The 20,259-nt window shown below is 41.3% G+C and overlaps 1 protein-coding gene across 2 annotated transcripts in view; it reads right to left on the minus strand.

Annotated features, from left to right (window-relative positions):
* The window catches only part of LOC120785090 (storkhead-box protein 2-like), a 102,759-nt gene that overhangs the window by 77,263 nt on the left and 5,237 nt on the right, over positions 1-20,259 (minus strand). The gene's annotated exons all lie outside the window — the stretch shown is intronic.

Below are 20,259 nucleotides of genomic sequence, written 5' to 3' on the forward strand. Positions count from 1 at the left end.
GACTAAGGGCAGCTCCACTGTTCACTGCAGCACAAAGAGCTGTCTGAGTGCCCCTGAGCCAAACACACATTATTAATCCTTCTGAGGAGTGCTGTACAGAGCAGGAAAAAGACAAGCACAAAGAGGAGCAGGGGAAGTCAGGATAAATCTGACAATATTCTATATTTTTCTTATTGTGAACAAATTCCATGTGCAGAGCCAAAGTCTGATATATCTTATTCCTCTGTGCCATAGAGCTCCATTGTTGTCCAACTATTAAAAACCAATCAGTGAGCCACACTGTCGCACTGGGTGACATGTTCCCTCACTACCATGAACACACACACTGTAGTTTATTTTAACTTAGTCCCACATACACCAGTGGATTAATCTGCTGCTGAAAACAGTCCCCAACAAATGCACTATTTCCTCTCAGCGTTTGAGAGATGGCTGAAAACCCCCAGTTTCCCGACAGTGAGTTTCAGCTTTTCAGATGGCTGAAAACCCCCAGTCTCCCAATGGTGAGTTTCAGCTCTTTCCATAGATGTTCAGTTGGATTAAAATCAGGACTCATAGCACGCCACTTCAGAATGGTACAGTGTTTTTGTCTTCCATTCCTGGGTGCTTTTAGATGTATGTTTTGGGTCATTCTCCAGTTGGAGGAGCCACAACTGAATCAAAACTCTCTGACACTGGACAGTATGTTTTGCTCCACAATGTCTTGAAAATCCTCTGATTTCCTTGTGCTCTGCACAGATTTAAGGCATCCATGAATGAGCCTCCTCCATGTTTCACTGTGGGGCTGGTGTTCTTTTCTTTGAAAGTTTCATTTTTTTCTTCTTCTAGGAACCCATAGGTGGTGTGACTTACCAAAGGGCTCTAATTTTGTTTCATCTGTCCAGAGGATATTCTCCCAGAAGCATTGTAGCTTGTCAAGATGCATTTTTACCAAACTCCACTCTGGCTTTTTATGCTCTCTCTTTCAAAAGCGGGGTCTTCCTGGGCTTTCTTCCATGGACCCACCTTCAATTCAAGGGACATAAAATGCCATCGGATGCTGTTGTACCTTGATCTTGGCGGTCAGCTTGTATCTGTCTTGAGTTGTCCTTTGTTCTTTTTCTACCATTTTCTACTGTCCTTCTGTTGTTTCCAGGGTTAGTTTTCTTCCTGCGGCCACATCCAGGGAGGTCCCACAAGCCTTAAACTTCTTAATAATAGTAGCAGCTGCGGTCCTAGGAAGATCAAGCTGCTTGGAGATAGCCTTGTAGCCTTTACCAAGCCTTTGACAACTCTTGGCAATTACTTTCTTCCTTATCTCTGCAGACAACTCTCTTTCTCTTGTCCATGTTTAGTGTGGTGCACATAATGGGACTCATGCAAGAAAATTTTTGAGTTTTATCTGTGTGGCTTGTATGTATGAGTGCTCAGAGTCAGATTCACCAAACTCGCTAAAGTGCAAACTTGTAATTTCAGACTGATGAGTACCAACTGTTCATGAAAAGATGAAGATTTGATCATTAACATAATCAATGCCCCTAAAATTGCCACATAAGGCTGCCCGCTCCACTTTGTTTATTGGGAAGTTTAAGTCACAAAAAAGTCATCCAACAGTAAAACAAAGAAATTCAAACTGCAGAGCTTCAAGTCATCTGTCAGAAATCAGCAATCAAAAACAGAACATATTTAGCAGAGTAAGTAGTCTAATATGCGAGGTGGTTAGGTGCCACAAGGTTAAGGATCGCAGGTGTTGGTACACTGTCAGGTGTTATAACAGAAGATGATACCGGACAAACACCTGCATAAAGACCCTGAACCAGCTGTCACAGTAAGAGAATTTACAAACAACTACTGAAATGTAGAAAGTGTTAAGGTGAATTATGCAACAATGATTGGCAGCCATGATGATGATGATATGGTGAACAGAATATTAATTTCGCATTCAGTTTTTATAGATATTTTTCAATAAAAATTAATTTCAGTATCATATTCAAAGTCCAAATTCAGTCTGTTTAAGCCTCTATAATTCTTAATTCTTGTTGTTCTTGTTTAATTCTTCTTCTTATTATTATTATTCATTGGTGCTATAATTGCTGCTTTTATTATTAATAACAGTTTTACACCTATAAGTATCGCTAGTATTACTATCATTGTAACAACCAGTCTGACAGTGCTTGAATACCACAATATATCAGTATATACAGCTGTTCCTGGTCTCTCTCTCTGCTGGTGCCAATTGCTTGGTCATGGTGAGAACTGGTGGGCTTCTCTTTATAATATTGTAAGGTCTTGACCTACCTCTGTAAAGTGCCTTAGGATCATGTATGTCATGATTTGGCGCTATATACATACATTTGAATTGAACTAAATTAAGTCAAACAAGTGTTTTCCCCGTGTAGAAAGGCCGTCTATCTGTTCAGGACTTGTAAGACACGTCTGGACCACTTATAAATTTAGTTTCTACCTAAGAGAAAATTCTACGTACAAGAAAACTGGTGAAAGCCACAAATTCCCTTAAACCACGCTTACATACTAGTAAAGAACAAACCTGTTGGTATGACTGGTTCTTGCATGAGGCCCAATGATACCAAATAGCATAATGAGCACTTTTCTCCATTCTCTCTTTTAAATAGGCTGAATGGCTGATTATAAGATTGAAGAAGCTGGTGGTACTAACTGAAGACAAACGTCAGCTTGAAATATCACTATAATCCACTTATTTATCACCATTTCTAATGGGTACCAATAATTTTGTCCAGGGCATTTTAGAAGAACTTTCTAGCATAAGCAAAAAATCAGCTGTTTTAACAGCTTCTATGTTTTATTCAATGGCAACCCAAAGGCATGCAGGTATGCATGACAAAAGAGCCTTTGATTTCAACACTAAAAAGAACGGAGCATTGTTTCAATGAGGTGTAAGGGTACCAACATTTTTGGCCACTTCTGTATGTCTTCAGTAGGAGAACGTGGACAAGGGAAGTCAGGAAGTATTGAGAGACAGACTGACTCAATGTTGGTATTACTCTGTTTAGGGCTGTCCCTGAGATAGTCACTTAGAGTCAACTCAGAGTCACTTCCAACCTATGCACTGACCCCGGGGGAGGTGTTATTTGGTCAGGTGCTTGTGGTTCTGCGGTTCATGCTTTTTCTTAAGTTATTTTTTTATTATGTTTATTTCTTATACACACTCAACATTATTAGAGATGTCTTTTCCTCATTAAACCACAGAATGCACCCTTTAACGTGTTTGTTCATCATCTAAGATGTGAAAACATTTCCACACAGTCAGAAATAGTAAAAGTTTGCATCAGCGTTTTCATTCAGTTATGAAACCGTACCACGGAGCATCTCTCCTGCTGTGCTGCTGACAGAGCCATCAGCCGGTCACTGGGCACTGGACCCGAGAGTATCCAAGGGGCCAACAGTTAGTTTGTGGTTTGATCATTTTGAGACAAGAATCCTTTTGTAACGTGTACAGCCTGCCACGGTGTTACTTCTGCATTACTCTGTGTACTGTGAGGCAGCTACAAAAAAAAGTATGAGCCAACTCAGGGTCTTCTTGACTGATGCATCGACTTACCGACTTTTAGGGGAAAACCCTAGCTCTTTTCATGGGATTTGATGACAATAACATACAGTATAAAGAGGAGAATAATGTCTGTTTTAACCTTTAAAGGTATAGTCAGCAATTCTAATCCAATACACTGTACTGTAAAATTCAGCAAATATCTGCTCACGGTCCACTAGCTATCCCTTCTGTGTGTGTGCTGAAAAAAACCTACATAGCCCTGGCTCTGTAAATGGGAAACAAAGTGGCTTGGACCAATCCACACAACACTATTCTAGCCAATCACCAACAGGGGGTGTTCATACTCGTGCCAAGGACATAGGAAAGAAGAAGAGGGGAGATGGGGGAAACGAGGCAGTTGGAGTAAGAGATGGTAAATTTGGCACATACAAACATGCTGAATTCCACAACATAATTGCATTGTCAAGAAGGAGAGATGGCTGAGAAACAGCCAAAGCGGAACAAAAACTGAAAAAGAAGTCTTATGATCAAGCAAGGACGAAGAGCCGCATTAACATCGGTGAGGCTTTCCAACGGCGGAGAGACTTACGAGAGTTGAAAGGCATGAAGATGAATGCGGATGTTCCTCTGTTTTACAGGTGTTCAAAACATTACCTTTGCTATGTTTCACAGAGCCAACAAGTCAGTATTGTTTAGGCCCATTTGCTAATGTTTGTGATAGCTTATCCCAACTGGTTAGATAGCAAGCAGGTAACTGTCTCACATTTGTGTGTCTGTTAACGTTACATTACTTGCTCAAGGACATTCAGCTTACTTTCTAGTTTGCCAAGATATGGTATTGGTGGTGATGTTAGCTATAGTAGCAGGAGAACTGTACTGCATCGCTGCCTGGAGCTGTTGTGCTGGCTATGGGAAACTACCTTGACCTCTTTGCATGTTAGCTTTGCAGAAGCAACTATAGTGACAGTTTTTCTAATGTTACTTACATTACTTTTTGTCTCATTGCTTGCTCTGTATCACGGTATTTGTCCGTACAACATGAGAAGGGTTTTACAGCCACAAAGACCTAAAAACATAGGTTTCCTAGCAGAGTAGGATTATTTGGATTGATGCTTAATTCCAAATGGTATGCCAGGTAGCATTACCTTCCTTGTTGGCTAAACCACAAACCTAAAGTCCTCTCTTGTCACTGTAGTTTTGTAAAAACACTCAAAACTACTAACTCTCGCTAGTTTTTACTCTTTTGTGTTTTGGATGCTGTGTTTGTGTACATGTCGTTTGTTTGATGACGTTAGTTATTAAAATGTTTGTTTTGCTTCAGATATGAGAACGAGTATCCACTTCCTTGCCATAAAAGATGCTCTGAATTCCACCATAGTTCTCTTTTGGTCAGCTGGTCCGGTTGTTAGTGTCATTACCTTGGCAATGCACATCCATGAATTTGGATAGTGGAGATTCTGAAGGAACACTGAACGTAGGGGTGTATTTGTTTTGATATTCAACTATCAACAGTCTCTCTCCAGAATTGCTTACTCCTTCTTTGAGACTAAATAATATCCACATTACTAGGCTACCTTCATCTGTCAGAGGAGGCAAACACTATCCATGTTTTCTTCAAATATGCCACTTCAGTAATGGCAGCATCTCTACAAAGAACAGCAAAAAATGAGCCAGCAAATTAGCCCACTGGCAGCACTTTTAAAAACTTCTGAACATAGATAATAGCAAAGAAACATTAAAGCCAAGATTTTACATCTAGACAGTACACAATTGGTATAAAGTTCCTGTCGTCCACCACAGAAACCACCCATCAATCAAGACTTCTTGTAGATATACAGTGGTGAACCCCAGTTCACAATATAGAAAGCCAGATATTTATCTGATGTAAATGGCTGCCTATGGGGATTGCACTTCACTAGACATCAAAAACAGTCAGTCTCTCTTTATATTTATAAGGAGAAGATCCTAATCAAATGGGTGTGGAACAATACATGTGTAGGAATTGAGGTGCATCTGCTCCTTGAGTCAGACAAGTAAGGAACATACAGTATAAAAAGCTCCAGAAACAAAACCTCGTTGGGCACAGATAGCCTTCATAGTGCCCAGAAAATTTCATGTCAGTGTTAGCAACAGTGTTGCCAGCAAACACTGAGCAACAGTGTGGCTAAAACCATATTTTCATCACATAAACTAGTGGATGGACAAATGCAGTGAGGTTAAATATCTGATATACAGATTATCTTAGGCATGCGTGTTTATGTCTGTGTGGTACAACTCCATTCTACCACCATCAGTCTGTGAGAATATATGCCTGTGGTGGTGGGAAGAATAAGACCTTTATTCATGGCACTCATGCCTTTCTTGTCTTTAATCAGAGCAGAAAACCCCAACACACAGACACGTGCACACATGCATGCACACACGGACAAGCACGCACACGTATCCACACGCCACTACCTCTCCAGGCTAAAGAAGTGTTTTTGTGTAGAAAGGAGACAAATAGCTCCCTCTGTTATCAAGACAAAAGTTATGAAAGCATTGATGGTCCTCTAATGACTCTCCTTTTAACATACAGGATACTGTGCATGCTTCATGGGTATGAGATGACAATAAGTTACGGAATATCCCAAATCTATTGTTTCTCATCAGCTTGGTGTTCCAGTCACTGCTTCACATCCAGTTAGGGACTCAGGTACCTGGTTTCATTTTCATTTTAATATCCTTACATTTCTGGGAGGAAGAAACCTGTCACTTCATGTCATATCACTCCTTTAGTCAGACTGCTCTTACCTATTAGCTATGTACTAGCATTAAAATCTCTCAAAGTATAGGGACTTTCTTTCTCTTAAATGTTTGACTTAATTTTCCATATACAGTATTACGATGTTTTTCTGATTAATATTTGACTGGTTTTTTGAGATATGAGCACTTTTTTCTCATAAATATTTGAATTGATTTTCAAAATAATAGGACGTTGATCTTGTAAATTTTCAACTTTCTTCTCAAAATAATATGATTTTATTCTCAAAATGTCTGATTATTTTTCTGTGTATTTCTTTAAAATATGCCAACAGACTGCATATTATGTTTATTGATAGTGTATACAGTGCGCTACATGTATCTATTGATGTTATTTGTCATTGAATATGTGTATATTGTCTCTGCTATTTACTTATGATCTATTTGAAGCATAACTAGAACTTCATACTACAGTTGCCAGACACCTGTGGTATGGTCACATGGTCCAGTGGCACAGGTGTTTTGCATCAGGACACATGAAAACTAGGTCAAAACCTAGTATATGGCTGGACCGCCCTGTTGTAATTTACATGTTTCTTCTGTTTCTGGTGTCAGACAACAGAACAAGTTGGAAATAGTGACTGAAACGTGGCCCATTAAGACTACCTGTTAACCGGCAGTCACTTCGAAGCCATTTCCAAGCTGCTACTCTGCACTGCTAAAAGCCTGATTTTATAACCATGATGTCGTCTGACAAAATCACCATACACATAAGTCAAAGACAATGGCTATGAAGCTCATTCACGTCTATGCAGCTGCTGTGCATTCAATTAAATGAGACGCATAGAGCGGTGTGCCTTCGGAGGGAAAGCCTGACCTCGCACTCATGGGGCAATACTGGTGACTCTCTTCCACGGAAAGTAGCTAAGGTTTGTCCAAAAAGTCGGTAGATTTGTCACTAGGTGCTTTTGTGAAGAAAAGCTGCTGAAAGGGTCTGAAAAGTCGGTAAGTCTAGCAACAAAGGCGCTTAGTTGGCAACATTGCCTGTAAACGCTCATCCGATGACTCAACAGAAACTGTTTTCACCAATTCATTTTGAAAGAGCAACAGCCAATGGAGAAACTACTACACACAGCCGGCCGACATTCACAATTATAGGACTTAACACATTTTAATCTACTGGTGTTACTTCTATTCAGTCACAGTGGAGTATTCAATTAGCAATTAACAGTTTTGTTCAGGGCTGTCATTTTCAACAGATGAGCTACCAACTAATTTCTACTCATTTACATCACACTCTGTAAATTTACCAAAGAATTTCAAAGCAACAAGAAAACATGACTTAGCTCATGTTAGAGCTGGGTGATGAGTCAAATTAATCTGATTAATTCAAATTTCAGCTATTGCAAAATCTATTCAATGTCTACAGAGTGAAAACTGAGTTATTACAAACTGCATAAACAGGTTACTTTTAGTAGAAAAGTAATGCAGATGACAGCTGGCTACATTAGCTGTTGTGAGTCAACCTGTATTGGGTAGTAACGCATTACTTAGTAACACGTTACAGTAATTTTTTCAGTAACAAGCAGTGGGGGACCAGTAAAGGATTACAATTTGAAATTCAGTAATTGCATTACAGTTACTAATCCCAGTAACACTGTTACTTCGACATTTGGGGGTTGTTGGCAGTCTTACTGGAAGTTTGATGGAGGGTTGGTATCAGTTTGGTCTGGGTTCAGTGGGCAGCTGCACCAGAGAGGAGATGGAATTTCCCCTCTACCCAAAGAGGAGAAATGCGACTCGGATTTGGAGTTATTTAAAGGTTGCTTTGACAGAGCTGTAAACTGAGTAACCAAAGTAAAGTAATGAATAATATAATTCTACTTTTGCTGCTGAGTAATTAGTAAAGTAATAATGTTTTTAATGTTTTATGTGTAATGAGAAATTAATTACAGTTTTGAGGAACTTGTCCCACGGTCATTTCAGTTTTGTGAATTGTGTCTTGCCGCAGTTTATGGCACTGGTATATGTAGTGTCAAGGCACAACGTCATACCCCCTGGCTATGAAATAGTGAATTTAATAGTTTCATCTGCAAGCAAGAGAGATTGAAAAATTGAAAAAATATCAGATCCGCTGCAGTCGATTGAACAGTATGGGGATTCTACTTTGTTCAATCTGTCCCTACCTGCCAGGTGCAGTAGCTAGCTGTCTGCAGATATCAGGCTGATGTCTAGTCCAGTTAAGAAATACAAACAGCAGGAGCAGATGAATTGGTGTGTGGACTTTTCTACTCCATCTGTGCTGAAACCAACTATTAAAGTGGAGAAAAGTGCTATATTTAGTTGATAGCTGTATAACCTGTATTTTTTTTAACAAGCATATTGATTACAGCTTTTTTTCAAGTGCTTTAGGTCTTTAATTATTCTCAACTTTTTGACCGTATTGGCCAGTGCTAGGTCATATATATTTTGATTTTCCACAACAAATCGTTTTTTTCATTATTTTTGTATTTTGATGCATATTAAACACTACAACTCTTTAGCATGACTGATAATTGAGCATAATAGCTGATTCAGAGAAGAATTAAGTTTAGTAGATTATTTACTTTCATAAACCATTATGAAGTCCTTTGAAGTTTCTTAACCTATATTTTAATTTGACTACATTGTGCATAGTGCTGAGGAAGTGATCAAAGATCACTGAGTGTGCAAGGTCAATCTCCTATAAGTCCTAGAAGAGTACTGAAACATTAAAATGATGACAGATGTTCCTGGGGATTGTGTTGAGGGGAAGTCAACAAGAACCACTAGTGGAACAACAGCTGTTTAACAGCCTACTGGAAGTATTCACTGATGACTGGCTGACAAGTGCTATCAAAAATTACACAATCACTGTGTCATATTTGATAGTGGAATACAGTGAGACCTTTAATCATGGTTTGACTGATCTGCACATAGTCCAGATACAGGTTTGTTTGATTTACCAAATTAGGAGATATCCCGAAATACTGAATGTCGGATAAAGAAAAAAACTATACTCTATACTCATTTTTAAAGCCCCTCAAAACTTGGTTGAGTACAGTATGCCTCTAGAACATTAAATATTCATGAATATAAAGAGTCAAAATTTGAAAAAAAAGCATCCTTAGTTATTACTTATTAACAGTTTAACACATTTAAAAACTTGGCCAACCTGCTGCACTGCAATTTGATCATGCATGATTGACAGTCCTGGTGACATAAGCAAACAATCACTCAACTGTCGAAATCAAAGGATCTTATACTACCATTGGAAGGAGCTTATATTTCCAGCCAGGGGTTTTCTCCGGAGAGCTTAACATAGAGCTGCTGAAAGACACTTAGCTAACTTAGTTCTTTATTGAACTCTTCTGTCTGTCTTTACTTAACTCTACAGTCTTTCTTTATTGAACTCCACAATCTTTCTTTATTAAACTCTACTGTGTCTCTTCTTCTGCAGCCTGCTGGTGCTATAGTGCTCTACCTGCTCTACACTGTAGCATTTTACTGTATATGAGAGTGAATATTAGAATATATGAACGCAAAAACTTATTTGGATGCACCGGTGAGTAACTAAAATTCTAATGTCCAGGCCGCCAAAATGAACAGATACATTAAGCTCAGACTGTAACCGACCGTTTGGTATTTTCCTGACGTTGACATTAGCTTTGTTTGTAAACTATAGTTCTGTTTTTAATACCATCATTCCTCATCTGCAGTTGGATCCAGAATTTCCAGACAGATCGACATCAGGTGGTCACACTGGGAGACACAACATCCTTCTCCCTCACTCTCAACACTGGAACCCCCGAAGGGTGCGTACTAAGCCCTCTCCTATACTAACTCTACACCTACGACTGCGCAGCCATAAACAGTTCCAACATCACACTGAAATTTGCTGATGATACATCAGTGGTGGGCCTGATAACCGCGAGTCGGTTTATAGAGAGGAAGTCAGAGCTCTGACACATTAGTACCAAGAGAACTGCCTTGCACTCAACATCGCGAAGACCAAGGAGATAATCGTGGACTTCGCGAATCAAAGGTCACACCCCTGTCACCATCAATGGGACTACAGTGGAGACTATGAGCAGTTTCAAGTTCCTTGGTGAATACATCACAGAGGATCTGACATGGACCATGAAGTTACATAGATTTTCATCGATATTTAATCATCTATTTACACGGCTCCAACTAGACTTGGCATTTGCGATCTGGCACAGAAATGGTTTGGTTTTTCTTTGATGATCTATTGAATGATGAAAACTATCTACCATTCACATCTCTGTGCCAGGACCACAATCTGACACAGTCACATTACTTTAGATATCTTCAGTTCTGCAGCTCTGGCTATCCAATCAATGCTATCCAAATCCTCCCCCTAGAGACCTAGCATACTCAGTTCTCAATGCTAACCTTTATAATAAGGGTGCAACCTCCAAAATTTCTAACATAGTCCAGAACAGGAACCCTTGTACGTGGGAAAAAATAATAATCTGCCTGGGAAATGGATAGTGGACAAATTATCCTGGAGGAAATCTGGGAAGACAAAATTTTAACTATTCAGACCTCTTCTTTCTCTATTTGACACGGTTCGATCCAATTTAAAGCAGTACATCGATTACATTATTCCAATGACAAATTAGTCAAGCTATATGCTAATGTTGCTCCAGAATGTCCTAGATGTAAATATTCCCCGGATTCCGTAAGGCATATGTTTTGGTCATGTCACTCCTTAGCCAATTTTTGGACATTGTTTTTATAAGACTTTCAGCAATAGGCAGCAAAACTATATCCCCTTATCCTTTAACAGCATTTTTGGAGTAGGGCTTTCTCTAGGCCTCCGTAAAAATGCAATGGCATTTGCATCACTGCTTGCCTGCCGTCTTATTATTGCTTAACTGGAAGGGAAGGAATCCTCCAACTTATTCAGAAGTTGGAGGACTGGATCTGGGAAGTGATGCTTCTGTTGAATTTGTAGAAAGTTAGGTATTCTGTACATGGATCAGAGGAGAAATATTCAAAAACTCTTATGGTATGCTCAAGACTGTTGACAGGTACACTAGCTGTTAAAAAGAAACACAGGTAGCTTTGACAATGATTATAACTATAAGAAGTATAACTTTACCATCTATTCTCCTATGTTGCTTGTGAAACTCTATTATCATAATATATCATTATTTCTTTAGGTTTATGTTGTTTTTTGTATGTATTTGTGATTATAGATATTTATTTTATTCTATTTTATTCATTTGTTTATTTTTATTCTTATTGTTTTGGATACATATGCAGTGCATTCATAAAGTATTCAAACCCATTCACTTTTTTCACATTTTGTTCTGTTGCAGCCATATGCTAAAATTGTTTAAATTTTCCCCTCATCAATGTAACTTCACTACACCATAAGAACAAAGTGAAAACAGAATTTTATACATTTTTTCAAATTTATTAAAAGGAAAAACTGGAATATCCGATTGACATAAGTATTCAGACCCATTGCTATGACACCTGATATTTAGCTCAGGTGCCTCCCATTTCTCTTGATCATCTTTTAGATGTTTCTACACCTTGATTGGAGTCCACCTGTGGTAAATTCAATTGATTGGACATGATTTTGAAAGGTATACACCTGTCTATATAAGGTCTCACAGCTGACAATGCATATCAGAGCAAAAACCACCAATGTCATGATTATATAAGAACTCAGATTTCTGTACATTTGTAATCATCTGTAAAATAATTGCCAACTATGTTTATCTAAGCTTATATAATTTTACCTCTGTACACCACCATTATGGATGTGCAACGAACGAATCAAGATGTGATTTTAGTGTACGCTTTCACATTTAATTCAGAGGGTTTCACAAAAGGTTTCACATTAACCGTTTAGGAATTACAGCCATTTTTATACATAGTCCCTCATTTTCAGAGGCTCAGAAGTTATTGCATAACCAACTGACAATCAGTTTCGTGGCCAGGCGTGGCCTGTTCCCTAGTTTTTCACGACAATTAAGCAGATAAGAGGTCTGGAGTTGATTCCAAATGTTGAATCGGCATGTGGTAGCTGTTCATGGGAAATCTCAATATGTGGTTCAAAGAGATGTTGATGCAAATGAAGGAGGCCATCATTAGGCTGGAAAAAAACAAAACAAACCTATCAGAAAGATAGCAGAAACTTTAGGAGTGGCCAAATCAACAATTTGGTATATTCATGAATGTAAAAACAGAGGGTTTACCACAAGGTGCAAACCACTGGTAACACTCAAGAAAAGAAAGGCCAGATTAGACTTTGCAAGGAAACCTCTTAAAAAAAGCCTGCCTGGAAAAAGATTCTTTGGACAGATGATACCAAGATTACCTTGCACCAGAATGATGGGAAGAAAGGAGTATCGTGAAGGAAAGGAACGGCTCATGATCTAAATCTTTCAAACGTGGTGGAAGCAGTGTTATTGCATGGGAATGTATGGGTTCAATTGGAACTGGGTCACTGGTGTTTATTGATGATGTGACTGCTGATATAAGTAGCAGGATGAATTCTGAAGTGTATAGGGCTATACTATCTGCTCACAATCAGCCAAAGACTCCAAAACTGCTAGGATGGTGATTCACAGTACAAATGCATAATGAACATACTGTGAAAGAAATCCAAGAGCCTCTAAAGGCAAAGAAATGAAATATTCTTCAATGGCGAGGTGAGTCACCTGACCTCAACCCAACTGAGCCAGCATTTTGTGATGTCCATGGGGTTCAGATCCATTGTGGTGGTGTACATAGGCAAAATCTTGAAAATTGTGTCACTGTCCAAATACTTATGGAGCTAACTGTATCTATTAAAATATTCCTGATAACATTTTTAGATGAGTTTGTTAAAATATTTCCCCAAGAAGAGAAAGATGCCTGATGTTGATGAGGAAGATAGTCAGGTAACGTTACTTAAGCTAGGGAGGGGCTCAAGGTTCTTAGCTCTGCCCCTGTTTCGATGGGGAAAAAATACCTTCTGGTTCTAAAATATGTAACATTAGTGATGGCTCCTGCAATATTTTAACGTTTTTACTAGTTGCATGATCAAATATTTGTGGTGTGACAGAATTGTCTAAAGTGACCATTAGACAAGTAGACTGGCAGGAGTAGTGGAGCAGGAAAACAGAGTGAAGCAGGAGAGAGAGCAGAAAGAGAAGAGTGGAGGAGGAGAGGAGAGAGGAGAGAAAACGAAAACTAAGCAGAGGCTATTGGGCTGGGAACTTAAATGGATGGACAAGACAGAGTTCCACCAATGGCTATACCACACTGATTATGGTGAATAGTCAGCATTACACCATATTGTCAGGATCTGTATTCATTTCCTGTTTTATTTTGAAGTCTTGGTTCTGTTGTGTTACTGTTTGTTTTACTTCCTGGTTTCTCCCACCTGTTTTGATTACTGTCTCCACCTTAATGTCTTTCACCTGTGTCTTGTTCCCTGTGTATTTAAACCCCGCCTCATTTCTCATGCCTTGCCAGATTGTCTTTTTTACCCTTGTGTTCAAGCTCTCTCGCAGTTAGTCCCGATTTGATTCCCTGTGTCGGATCTGTTTTTCCGGTATTTTTGTGACCCTCGATTCTGCCTGTTCCTGATCTGCCTTGTTGCCTGGTTTAACTGACTCCTGGTATTTTGACCTCTGCTACATCTCTCGGATTAAAGATTTGGATTTTGGACATTGCACTTCTGCCTGACTCTCTCTCTCTTGCACTTGGATCCACACACACCTGCCCTTACAGTACAATCTGGCCATGTCGGACCCAGCGGAGGGAGAGAATTTTTGTCGTGCTCTGGGAGCTCAAGGGAAGCGTCTCACCAATTTGGAGTGGGCAGTTTCCAGCCTGGGACCAGGAGTTCAGTCATTGTCTGAGCAGCTACAAGCCCTGGCTGCCCAGACTTGCCAAGTGGTTACTTGTCTGGATTCCATGTCTTCTGCTACAACAGGCCCAGCTGTTCCTGCTCCACCTCCAATACCCAGGGATCCTCCAATTCATTTTTCAGAACCCAGAGCACCCCCCATCGAAAGGTATGATGGCACTCCTGAAACGTGCCGCTCATTTTTGACTCTTTGCTCGCTAACTTTTGAACTGCAGCCTCTTACCTTTGCCACTGAGCGTTCTAAAGTAGCCTTTTATAATCACTAATCTCACGGGGCGAGCACGTGAGTGGGCCACGGCTGAGTGGCAGAGACATTCATCTACCTGTGACTCTTTAGCTACTTTTTCTGCTGCTTTGGGTCGTGTTTTTGGTCAACCTGTCTCGGGCCTTGAGGCAGCCCGTGCCCTTGGTAATCTCAAGCAAGGTAGAAGCCGTGTATTTGATCATGCCATCAGATTTCGCACTCTGGCTGCGGAGAGTCAGTGGAACGACTAAGCACTTGCAGACACTTTTTTCCTGAGTCTCTCTGAAGATATAAAGGACAGACTTACCATGGTTGATCTTCTTTACAAGTTTTGAGGGTCTTGTGGAACTTGCTATTAAGATTGACAAACGGATACAGGAACGAGAGCGGCTCAGGAGCTACAGGCCCTGGATCTGCGCCTTTTAGTCCCAAGGAGGAACCTATGCAGCTTGGTCGTACCCGTCTGAGCCAACAGGAACGCCAGCGCCGCCAACATGAAGGACTGTGCCTCTACTGTGGGAAAATGGGGCCCTTCCTGGCTCAGTGCCTGGTAAAAGGCCTGGCTCACCAGTAACCGGAGGCCTACTGGTGAGCCACACCGTGACTGCCTCTACACCAGCATGCTCCTTGACCCCTGTTCAGTTCATCACTTCTCCCAAGAATTCCCTGGCCCTTACAGCCTTCATTGACTCCGGGGCAGACGAGAACTTCATGGATCTGAACCTGGCCCACCAGCTGAATCTACAACTCCACCCTTTGTCCAAGCCACGCCGGGCCAGCGCTCTCGATGGTCACCTGCTCAACTGGGTCACATACCAGACCCCTCCTCTGTCTCTGATGTCAGGTACTCACAAAGAGACCATTTCATTTTTTATTGAGTCTCCTCAATACCCCCTTATCCTGGGTTATCCCTGGCTGTGTAAACACAACCCTCTTGTGAATTGGTCTACTGGGCGAGTGTTACAGTGGAGTCCTACTTGTCAGTCTTCCTGTTTGTCTACTGTCGGTTTCCCCGCCTGCTGATTCCTCTTCTGAGTTTCCAGACCTGTCCAGGGTGCCTGAAGTCTCCCTAGACCTGAAGGAGGTTTTTAATAAGGGTCGTGCCACGTCCTTGCCACCACATCGCCCATACGACTGTGCCATAGAGCTCCTCCCTGGTGCAGCTCCACCCAAGGGTCGTCTGTACTCCCTCTCCCGTCCTGAGAGAGGCCATGGATGACTACATCCAGGGGGCGCTGTCTGCAGGATCATCCGTCCTTCCTCTTCCCCTGCAGGAGCTGGGTTTTTCTTTGTGGAAAAGGATGAGACCTTTCATCCTTGTATTGATTATCGTGGCCTGAAAGACATCACAGTGAAGAACCGTTACCCACTTCCTCTCCTGTCATCTGCCTTTGAGCTTCTTCAAGGGGCCCACATCTTCACTAAGCTGGACCCCCGCAACGCTTACCACCTCGTCCGTATTCGTGAAGGGGACGAGTGGAAAACTGCGTTCAACACACCCAGTGGTCATTATGAGTATTTGGTGATGCCATTTGGACTTAAAAACGCCCCAGCTGTTTTTCAGTCAATGGTGAACAATGTCCTCAGAGATATGCTGAATGTCTGCGTGTTTGTTTACCTGGATGACATTCTGATCTTCTCCCAGTCCGAAGAGGAACATGTGGGTCATGTCCGTCGGGTGTTGCAGCGGCTGCTCCAGCATCAGTTATTTGTGAAGGCGGAGAAGTGTGATTTTCACCAGACCAGTGTCATTCCTGGGGCTCGTGATTTCACCAGGACTGATCCAGATGGACCCAGAAAAGGTCAAGGCTGTTTTTAAACTGGCCTGTCCCCACCAACCGGAAACAGCTCCAATGCTTTCTAGGTTTTGCCAACTTTTATCGCCGTTTCATCCGGAACTTCAGTCAGGTCGCAGCGCCTCTGCATGCCCTCACCTCCTCAAAATCTAAGTTCTCCTGAGGCTGAGGCAGCCTTCCGTGCCCTCCTGTCCCGGTTCTCCTCATCACCTATTTTGCAGATGCCCGACTCCAAGCTCCAGTTCATCGTGGAGGTGGACGCCTCTGATGTGGGGGTCGGGGCCGTTCTCTCGCAACGCTCTGCCAAGGACAATAAGGTTCACCCCTGTGCCTTTTTCTCCAGGAAACTCTCCGCCGCCGAGCGCAACTACGACGTGGGGAATCGGGAGCTGCTGGCTGTGAAGTTGGCATTGGAGGAGTGGAGGCATTGGTTGGAGGGGGCAGAGCAAGAATTCCTAGTCTGGACTGACCACAAAAACCTGGAGTACATCCGTGGAGCTAAGAGGCTCAACTCCAGGCAGGCCAGGTGGGCGTGTTTTTTTTTTTTTTTTTTTTAAAAAAACCCAGATTTAACTTCACCCTGTCTTATCGCCCTGGAACTCGTAATGTCAAACCAGATGCCCTTTCAAGGCAGTTTGAGGCAGGAGACCGCCCTCAGGATGCAGCTCCCATTTTGCCCCCTGACTGTGTGGTCGCAGCGGTGACCTGGGACATTGAGCAGGAGGTCCAGCACGCCCTTTCGGAGGCCCAGGTTCCTGATGGCTGTCCTCCTGGTCGGCTCTTTGTTCCAGACCCACTCCGTTCCCGAGTCCTGCAATGGGGGCACTCCTCTCCTCTTAGCTGTCATCCTGGGGTGAGTAGAACATTGAGTTTTATAGCTCAACGCTTCTGGTCGCCCTCCATCAGGGAGGATACCCAGGATTTTGTCTCTGCCTGTTCTGTTTGTGCCCGCAGCAGGGTCTCCCGACGCCCCCCTACTGGTCTACTCAGGCCTTTGCCGGTTCCACACCGCCCCTGGTCTCATGTGTCCATGGACTTTGTCACTGGGTTGCCTCCCTTAGAGGGCAAGACGGTCATCCTCACTGTCGTTGATCGGTTCTCCAAGATGGTTCACTTTATTGCCCTGCCTAGACTGCCCTCCGCCAAGGAGACAGCAGAGCCAGTCCTGTTTCATGTGTTTCAGCTCCATGGTCTTCCTCAGGATGTTGTGTCTGACCGGGGTCCCCAGCTCACCTCACGTTTCTGGAAGGAGTTCTGCAGGCTGCTTGGGGCATCTGTCAGCCTCTCCTCCGGCTTCCATCCCCAAACCAATGGCCAGACGGAGAGGTACAATCAGGAGATGGAGACGGCCCTCCGGTGCATCGCCTACCAAAGTCCATTTCCAGTTTGTTTTACTTCCTGGTTTTTCCCACCTGTTTTGATTACTGTCTCCACCTTAATGTCTTTCACCTGTATTTAAACCCCGCCTCATTTCTCATGCCTTGCCAGATTGTCTTTTTTACCCTTGTGTTCAAGCTCTCTCGCATTTAGTCCCGATTTGATTCCCTGTGTAGGATCTGTTTTTCCGGTATTTTTGTGACTCCTGATCTGCCTTGTTGCCTGGTTTAACTGACTCCTGGTATTTTGACCTCTGCTACATCTCTCGGATTAAAGATTTGGATTTTGGACATTGCACTTCTGCCTGACTCTCTCTCTCTTGCACTTTGGATCCACACACACCTGCCCTTACACATCACGCAATACAGTGTATTTCAATCTAATATTGTATGAACAATGACAAATAATTCCACTTCAGTCAGTCCCTAAAAATGTTCTGCCGCTTATGTTGGCAGAATATTCCTAATGATATTCACTCGGACTGCCGGCATACTACGTACACACCACCCGGTACTGTGCAACAAAACCCTTTCCCCCCCCCGCTGCTTTTTATACATGAAACATCAGATTACAGCATCTCATTAACTTTTTTTAGCAAAAGTAGCATCTTATATTGTTCTTAAAATGCATGACAGTGCAAATTCTGCTGTTTCTCCTTTTACAATATGATGAAACCAAAGTGAAATATATTGGAATGAACACTGAAAAAGTGTTCATTGATGCAATCCCATAGGCCTGAAAGGCTTCAGCAATATTTATATAATGTGTGATCATTGTACTATTTTATATAAAAACTCTACACCATCTAGGTGAAGATTTGTGCTACTGTGTTCACGTGGTGCTGCTCTATACCATACAGATAAAAAAAACATGATTTCCTGAAGCAGCAACTTTTTCCATTGGTTGAGCTGTCGTCCTCATGCTTCACTGTGATCGTCTAAGCTGTTTAAGAGCGATGAGACCAGTGATTTGATTGGCTGAGAGAGTATTCATTAATCAAATTCTCCGATCTATATTGTCCTTCACCCACCCCCTCTGCAACTAAATGAAATAGCAGGTGGAGATGCCCATAAAGTCTGGCTCTAAGAACTACCACTTTGTGCAATGACAATTACAATTAAAATACAGCCCTAACTATCTTTCTGGACATCAAGTCTCAGTGTAGAAAACATTCAGTTAGCAGCTTCTCATGTTTAGCAGGTGCCAACTGTCCCTTTCACCAGATAAAATTAACGTCGCTGGTGGCAGCTCATATCATTTGTTACTCATTAATGTTAATTCTATGAGTAACTTGATGACAGAACAAAATGAACGTGGTGTGGTGCGGTGTTGGCTCGCGTAAAAGATAATTTGAAATGGAAGAAGCTCCACTCTGTAACACCCCTGTACAATCAGTGATACCTCTCTAGCTGATCACTTCACTTCATTTTCAGGAGTGGCATTCTTCCAGTTAAACTTTCCTTTATATCGAATCAATAACAAATTAATCAGCTTAACAGTTCTGAATCAGGACCTTCAGTATTTTAATCTAAAAGCTTGTGAAAAATAAGGTGTGTCCAATTTTAGTAGCAACACCAGTTATTTTAATGTGCCAGTTACAGATTTAATCAACACGGAGTATCATCAATGTATTAGGAGATCCTGCTCACAATCTGAGCTAAAACAGGCCAGAAAGTTCCATAGAGCCAGAGTGAGACTGGATATGAATCAGTATGAAAATGTAATATGATTACAGTGACCAAAGTCATCATGGTCATCAGTATTATTGTGATATTGTTAAATGTGCTGAAAATGTTCAAAAAGTACTGATACACACAATGAAATCATTTCATTATTAGTATTATTACTATTCACTCTCTCGCACACACACACACACAGTTTATCTTGTGTGTTGCATTTGAGTATATGCAATGACCCCATGCGTAATTTACATAAATACAAACGAGTCTTAAGAAGACAGAATAATATTTGCAATGAGCCAAACAACTGAATTAAATACAAAGGAGTAGAGGAGTCTATAGTGTTTCATCTGCCAGAACACTGTTACAACCAATTCGACGAGTGCTACATTTCAAATGACCAAATTATTTTGGTAGGGTGACTATATTATGTAACGTGTTATTGTTTGCGAATAGACAATAGCTAACTGGGGCACACAACCAATGAAGGGGGGAATATTTGGAAAATTATTAAAAATGTGTTGCACCCAAAGCTATGCCTCATTTTCTGTATGGTATTTGAAGTGGCCCTACCTACGACTGCAAATAATTCTTTTTTTTTTTTTAAATTAGGTAATAATACCTATAAAGACAAATAAAATGTTACTATAGATCAAAATGCGATCACAACTTTACTTAGAAAAAAAAAAGAACGAGAGGTATTCCATTTTACATTCAGATAAATTTAACAGTCAAGATTTTACTGCAAAAAAAAACGCTGCAAAACAAATTATAAAATGATCCTAAATTAATTATACAAGATCTTAAATTAACAAAACTAATTAACCAAAAACAACAACACAGTAAGTGGGCCTGATTAAATTAGATTAAATAGACTACATCAATACTTCATGGTTTTACCGTGACAGACAATGTCTGGAACTCAAGGTCTCTACCCAGAAATACTAACATGTTCACCTTTTCTGGCTTTAATAGGATGCGGAATGGAGTAATATCCCCTGCGT

This window comes from Xiphias gladius, chromosome 23 (assembly GCF_016859285.1).
Source record: "Xiphias gladius isolate SHS-SW01 ecotype Sanya breed wild chromosome 23, ASM1685928v1, whole genome shotgun sequence".
NCBI classification, from domain to species: domain Eukaryota; kingdom Metazoa; phylum Chordata; class Actinopteri; order Istiophoriformes; family Xiphiidae; genus Xiphias; species Xiphias gladius.